Source organism: Apium graveolens, chromosome 9 (assembly GCF_009905375.1).
Source record: "Apium graveolens cultivar Ventura chromosome 9, ASM990537v1, whole genome shotgun sequence".
In the NCBI taxonomy this organism is placed as follows: domain Eukaryota; kingdom Viridiplantae; phylum Streptophyta; class Magnoliopsida; order Apiales; family Apiaceae; genus Apium; species Apium graveolens.
Genome location: NC_133655.1, coordinates 219584284 through 219591775, shown reverse-complemented (window position 1 = coordinate 219591775; position 7492 = coordinate 219584284). Strand labels below are relative to the sequence as shown.

The 7492-nt window shown below is 36.9% G+C and overlaps 1 non-coding gene across 1 annotated transcript; it reads right to left on the bottom strand.

The window, feature by feature from the left end:
* Positions 1-4894: 4894 nt before the first annotated feature.
* On the bottom strand, positions 4895-5001 carry LOC141688718 (small nucleolar RNA R71). The gene has a single exon (XR_012562151.1). It is a non-coding gene; the product is annotated as a small nucleolar RNA R71 (small nucleolar RNA).
* Between the last annotated feature and the right edge of the window lie 2491 nt (positions 5002-7492).

Sequence of the window (7492 nt, the reverse complement as noted above, 5' to 3'; positions counted from 1 at the left end):
GAGAAGTCCCAGAGATATTGACAAGTCAAATGAAGATATAAATATTGGAGATGTCGATAAATCATTTCTGCATATCGAGAACTAAGAGATATAGACAAGGCAAATTAAGATGGGAATATTAGAGATATCGATAAGTTATTTCTACATGCAGAGATTTGGAGACCTCGACAAGCCAAGTTCATTTATAAAGAACTCAGAGATCTCGACAAGTCAAAGTTACCTATCAAGAACTCAGAGACCTCGACAAGCCAAATTTACTTATAGAGAACTTGGAGACCTTGACAAGTCAAAATACTTATAGAGAACTAAGAGATATCGATAAACTATTATACTTATCGAGATGTCAGTTCTCTATACACCAAAATGGAGATCTCGACATGAAGCTCAAAGTACAGAATGTAGACAAGTTGAATATTCAGGATTATCAATCAACAAACGATCTAATCACTTAGATTGAAAAGTCTACAAAAGCAGCTTAAAGAGTTCAAGATCAAAGGCCAAGATAAACTGACAAAGGAAAGTCACAGATTCACAGGATTTGGAAAGATACACTAAGCCAGAAATGGAACACTTTAGAGATAACTAAAAGTAGGGTTTAATATATCTTATTATATGATGTGTAACTCTGTGTTTACTAATCTATAAAGTAAATACTAGTCCTTTGCTTTTAAAGATTATATCAAACATATCTAGTTTTTCAAGTAACTTTCTCAAGGAAGAAGCTGAGTTCTTTACTTACAAAGAACCCAGCATTTGTAGCAAACCACTAGCTTAATTTTAATACAAAATTAAGTGAGTTTTGATATATTGTGTGCACTGTTAATTTCAGTTAACATAATATTACTGCATTTCTAATCTGCTTTATTCACCAAGTAACAAACATTCAAAAAGTCATAAAAACATCCAAAATACATTCACCCCCATGTGTTGTATTCATTACTTAACGATTATGATACATTGAACAACAACAAGAAAGTTGAAGGTGACAAGGGAAAGGCAACAACAAATGAAGATATCCCAGCTATGTTGAGAAAGGTTGATTCACCATTGTTCAAAGCATGTGAAGTAAATTTTAGTGAAGAGGAGTTGATCATAAAGCAAGAACTTGTTGATGAGGATAAATAAAAGAAATGCACAGAAACAACTCCGCCTTCTAAAACTGAGAAAAAGCTCATGATGGATCAAACCCCCAAGAAGCCAATCATGGAGGTTAAGACTGAGAATGCAAGAAAGAAGAAGAAAAATAGAAATGGGAAGATTGGGATAAACAAAAGCAATAACTTTGCATATATTGTAGATGCTCCTAGGAAACAATGTCAGAATTGTGGCTCTACAAATCACCTAACTCACCTTTGTAAAAAGGCTGTTAGTGAGCCAAGAATGGGAGCATGCAAGTACAACGAAGCAAATGTTGATGATCCCTACTCATTCTGTGACAAGTTTGATTGCATACCTTGTAATATGAAAGTAATGACAAGTTGCCATAAACTGAGAGTAGATCTTAAGGAAGTCAATATTGAGTCCTTGGCTAAAAAGGAAAATGCACATCAATCAATGAACTCTATTCTTTCTGAATCATCAAATTCTACTTCTACCAAATGTTAACAAGAAGAAAGTACCCAACACTGCTTGGGTTGCTAAACACACTTAATCCTCATTGTGTGCAGGGCACAGTGAAGAAGGTGATATGGATCATAGACAGTGGATGCTCAAGACATATGACATGTGATATGGCCCTGCTATCACAATTTGAGGATATGGCTGGCCCATTAGTGACTTTTGGAGACAACAACAAATGTTTCTTTAATATCCAGGATATATCATATAATTATTTTTGTCAATAAATAAATATTTTGTGATTATTATGTGAATTTTAGTGAATTATATGTTGAGTGGTATCTGTGTTTGGATGTTTAAATATGATAAAATTTGTGAATTTTAATTTCTATATGTCCAAAATAAAGTATAGATAATTTTGATATTTTTTTATTAATTTATATGTTGTTATATGATTTTATAAAGGATTTATGGATTTAACAAATTATTTTTCCGAGTAATTATAAACTATTTTGTATAATAAGGAATCGTCCAACTTCAACCCTTCTTACATTTTTACAACCCGGAATTCTCGAAAAAACTCCTTTCTAACCTAATATGATTATTTCGAGCATTTTTCATGTTTTGACTTTTTCGATCCGGAGTACGGTTTTACCCGTGCGGGTCCCGGCGCAAAATTTTCGATAGAATATTCATTTCTGTAAATCGATAGAACCCGTATTTTCGAGAAAGAGATGTTTTGATTAAACTATTATATTATCTTTTTGTAATTCGTGTAACCAAAGCGCTGAGACCAAGACCGTATTTTAAAAAAGCCTGGTTTTGATAATTATCCCCAAAATCGATGCTGAATTGGATCTGTTTTATCGATTAAGTATTTTATTTTATATCCGATATAATCCAACGGGGTACCAATATTCCGTAAATATAGATAGCCATTACCGTATTTTATTTTGTGTAGATAATCATTATCAAACAGTAAAAATATAAAATTTCCAGAGAAAAACCCTAGAATTCATCGCGTTCTTGAGAATCAAACAGAGATTTGAGGGCGGTATTGAAGTCAGATTTTTATGCTCTAGTAATTAAAACAAAGGTCTTGAGGAGTACTATTAGATCCCATAACTTATTTCACTGCAGAATCATCTTGTATTTTTTAATAATTTTAATAATTTTAGAATTTAATTGGGTTTAATTATGAATTTTTTATTTTGATATTGTTTGTGTGATTTGATGCTGACATGTTGTAGATAATTTGATACTGATCATTTTGGTATATCATATGTCGAATTTGGAGTTCAATAACATGTAAAAAATTGAGTTTGATTCTCGAATTATTAAAATTAGGGTTTGAATGTTCTTGATTGTTCTTGAATGAAGTTCGGGCGTTTTTAACCCAAAGGTTTGATAAGTGGCATTTATATCAACTTAGAACGTTTCGTAAAGGCTCGAATTGGTGTTTTGTACTCTTATTGCTTGTGTTTTTGATGTATTTTCGTAGTATTTTGCATTTCAGGGCATATTCGAAGGAAGGAATGGATTTTATATTATTTTTATGCTAAAAGGGTATTAGGATGGAGCCTGGTCAATTGCGCACAAGAAACCAGCACAAGAAGGTCAAGAAAGCAGAAAATTTCAGTTTTTCCAGAAGGTCAGGGCGGCCGCGCAGGTATTGGGAGCGGCCGCACTCATTTGGCAGAGGCTCAGGGCGGTCGCGCTGGTATATGGGGCGGCCGTGCCAGGTCATTTTTCCAGAATCCTGATTCTATTCTAATTCGAAGATTTTGAAGCCCAGTTCGATCCTAAAGCCTATAAATACCCTAAATAAAATGTTTTTAATAGCAAGGAGACCAGGGGAGAGCAATAAGAAGACCTAAAGAGCACAAGACGACTACAGAGAATAAGACTTTTTGTTTTCTTTAGCATAGTTGATACTTGGATGCTTGTTTTCGATATGTCTTTGAACCCTAATACTCTTATATTGTTTATTATCATACTTTCATTGGAACCCATGTTGACGATGAGTTCAGTTATGAACTAATCGTTATCGTGGGGTTCTAACGGATTTCCTTATGGATTTTATATAGTTAATTTGTTTCAATATCTTGGTGTGTGATGATTGTATGACATCCTAGTATTGGTTGTGCTTATTTGTCTTGTGTTCGTAGCTAACATATAGGATAACGTGTTAATCTCTATTGAAGCGACAGTGAATATAGAGATTTAGAACTTGCCATGCTAGCATAGGTTCATGTATTTATTATGCATGATTCGTAGGTAATTTTAACCATCTTACTTGCCCTATGTAATCACTATAGATAACTTGCGCATTAAAACTTTATGTTGTCAAATTCTATAGACATATAGGGTCTCAACATAAATGGTGTCTATTCAGCTTCAATCTCTTTTGTGGATGTCTGGTAGTAGGGTATTCGTACAACGATAGTTCTTGTTTACTAGTTTCGTGTTATCTGATTAGTTGTCATCACCATTGCATGTTAAGGTTAAGAACAATGACATTGAATGTAGTAGTAATGAAGTTAGAATCCCATGTTAGTCTTATATAATTAATTCAATCACTTTTAATCTCATAGTTATTTGCATATTAGTTTTATCTTAGTTATAAACATCTCAACTTGTTACTATCTTAGCATTGAGCGATATCCATACCATTGTTGCATATGTGCATAATCTAAAGTTAACTAAAAAGAGTCTTTGTGGGAACGAATCTGATTTATATCTTATACCACTTGTGAACGCGTATACTTGTGTGTAATTTTAGCGCATCTTTTCGCCCTAACAAGTTTTTGGCGCCGCAGCCGGGGACTCGGTATTAATTTTTAGTTATGTGCTTGACATCAGTGGTCGTTAAAGTTCATTGACTCGAACTCTTTTACTTACAAGGTTACTTTAGTCGTGTGTTTCAGGTACTCTAGTTATCATTGCAATGGGAGAACCAGTAGCGAATCTGAAAGCTTTGATGGATTATTCTCAACCGAAGATCAATGACATTCAGTCTAGTATTGTCAGACCAGCCATCGCGGCTAATACTTTTGAAATCAAAGCTAACACGATTCAGATGGTGCCGAATTTAGTGTAGTTTGGGGGTTCTCCAACGGAAGATCCCAATATGCACATTAGTGATTTCATCAATATCTGTGACACCTTCAAGTTCAATAATGTTTCTGAAGATGCTGTAAAACTGAGACTATTTTCATTCTCTCCGAGGGACAAGGCTAAGAGCTGGTTACACTCTCTACCAGCTGGTTCTATCACTACTTGGGAGGATCTTGCTCAGAATTTTCTTACTAAATTCTTCCTTATGGCGAAGATAGCTGCACTTAGGAATGCTCTTACTCAATTTACACAGCATTCGGGAGAAACTCTATGTGAAGCTTGGGAGCGCTACAAGGAGATGCTTAGGAAGTGTCCTCATCATGGCATGCTTGATTGGATGATTATAAATTATTTTTACAATGGTTTGGGAGCACAGTCTAGACCCAAGCTTGATGCAGCATCAACTGGAGTATTTTGGGCAAAGAGCTACGATGAAGCTTATGGTCTAATTGAACTGATGGCTGCTAATGAATATCAGTATCCAACCCAGAGATTGCCACAGGGCAAGGTAGAAGGAGTTTTTGAATTGGATACAGCTATGGCTATCACTGCTCAACTAAAGGCATTGTCTAGGAAAATCGATTCTCTGACCAACTATGGTGTTAATCAGATAACCAGTGTTTGTGAGCTGTGTGTAGGTTCGCATGCCACGGAGCAATGCGCTATATCTAGTAAATCAGCTCAGTTTATGAGCAACTTTCAGAGATCGCAACAACCAGTTCTAGCCACTTATCATCCCGATAACTGGAATCATCCTAACTTCAGCTGGAGCAACAATCAGAATGTAGTGCAACAGCCTTATCAGCAGTATTCAGCAAATCAATTCAACCCTCTTGGTTTTCAACAACCGCAATATGCACCAAGACAACAACTCCCACTTCAACAACTACCATATGGAAGTACAAGACAATCTAATAAAAAATCTGAATTGGAGTAATTGAGGCTTATGTGCAAGAGCCAAGCGGTTTCTATCAAGACTCTAGAGAATCAAGTTGGGCAGATTGCCAATGCTTTGTTGAATCGACAACCTGGTACACTTCCTAGTGATACGGAAGCTAATCCAGGCAAGAGGGAAGTTAAAGAATAGGTGAATGCCATCACCTTGAGGTCTAGAAAGGTCGCAAGCCCCCAAATTTAGCAAGACGAAGATTCTGAAAACTTTGTTCAGAATGCAGTTGCGTCTGCACCCTTGCCAATTCCAGAAAATGAGATTGTAGCTGAAAAAGTTGTGCAGAAGGATGTCAAGGTGGAACCGAAGAAGAAAGCTGTTGAAAGCAATCCTCCTGAGGGTAATACAGGGGATAAATAGGTCTACCCACCTCCACCATTTCCTAGAAGGCTTCAAAAGCATAAGTTCGACACGCAATTTGCCAAGTTTTTGGAGGTTTTCAAGAAGTTGCACATTAACATACCTTTTGCAGAAGCTCTGGAACAGATGCCGAGCTATGATAAGTTCATGAAGGGTATTCTATCTCGGAAGTTGAAGCTTGAGTAGTTGGAAATCGTTGCTCTAACGAAAGAGTGCAGTGTCGTGCTACAACAGGAATTGCCTCCGAAGCTTAAAGATCCTGGAAGTTTCACTATTCCTTGCACTATCGGAAACTTGTCGATCGACAAGTATTTATGTGACTTGGGAGCTAGCATCAATCTAATGCCCTTGTCCGTATTCAAGAAACTAGGTTTTCCAGAGCCAAAACCGGTAAACATGTCCTTGCAATTGGCTGACTGGACCATCACTTATCTGCGAGGAGTAGTGGAGGATATCTTGGTTAAGGTGGATAAGCTCATCTTCCCTGCTAATTTTATAATTCTGGATTTCAAGAAAGATACGAAGATTCCAATCATCTTGGGAAGACCATTCTTGGCTACAAGCCGAATTATGGTTGATGTGCAAAAAGGAGAGCTTGCGATGAAGGTTCAAGATCAGAAGGTAACTTTTAATGTGTTCAAGGCAATAAAGTTACCCACAGATAAAGAGCAGTGCTTTAAAGTAGAGCGGGTCGACTCGGTCGTGAATTCGGAGCTTGAGCAATTGCCAAAGTCAGATACCTTAGAGAGATCCTTAATCGGGGAATCAGTTATTGAAGATGAAGAAGGAGCAGAGCACCTACAGGTTTTGAAAGCCCCTCCGTGGAAGAGGAAGTTGGATATGCCATTCGATTCTTTTGGGTTAGCAGAGCTGAAAATTACTCAGGAGCATTTTCAACCATCTAGTGAAGAAGCTCCCACACTTGAGCTCAACCCACTGCCATATCCCTTGAGTTATGCATTGTTAGGTGCACCTCCTAACAAGGGGTTGGAGTATATCTATGATAATCTAAAGGGTGACCGGCCGATTCCTCCCGTGCTTATAGATGATCCCTCTCATGCACCACAGATAGTTGATAGGTTTGGTATTGTGATGCGCAATATAGAAGGTTGATTCGGCGTATTGAGGTCATCCATGACATCCACCGACGTTTTGCTAAAGATATGATACACACTCTCGGTACTGTTTTCCGAGACACTGGTGTCGAGGTTGATTGGCCACCTGATCCTCCACCCGAAGAGGGTGATCCTCCCGCTAACTAGGTATGCCTGAAATCCTTATTATTACCATCAATGAGGACATTGAAAATTTTAAGTTTGGGGGTGATAGTTAAGGAATATTTGTGTGTGAGTCCATATAGATGCATATTCATGATAGTTAATTTCATATAGTTTGCATATTTGTCATGTAGTTATTTGTTTTTGTTTTATTTTGCGTATTTTTTTATCATGTTAGTATGTTGCATATAGTTGCATTGGCATTATATCATGATCCCTTAGGTTGCTTTTT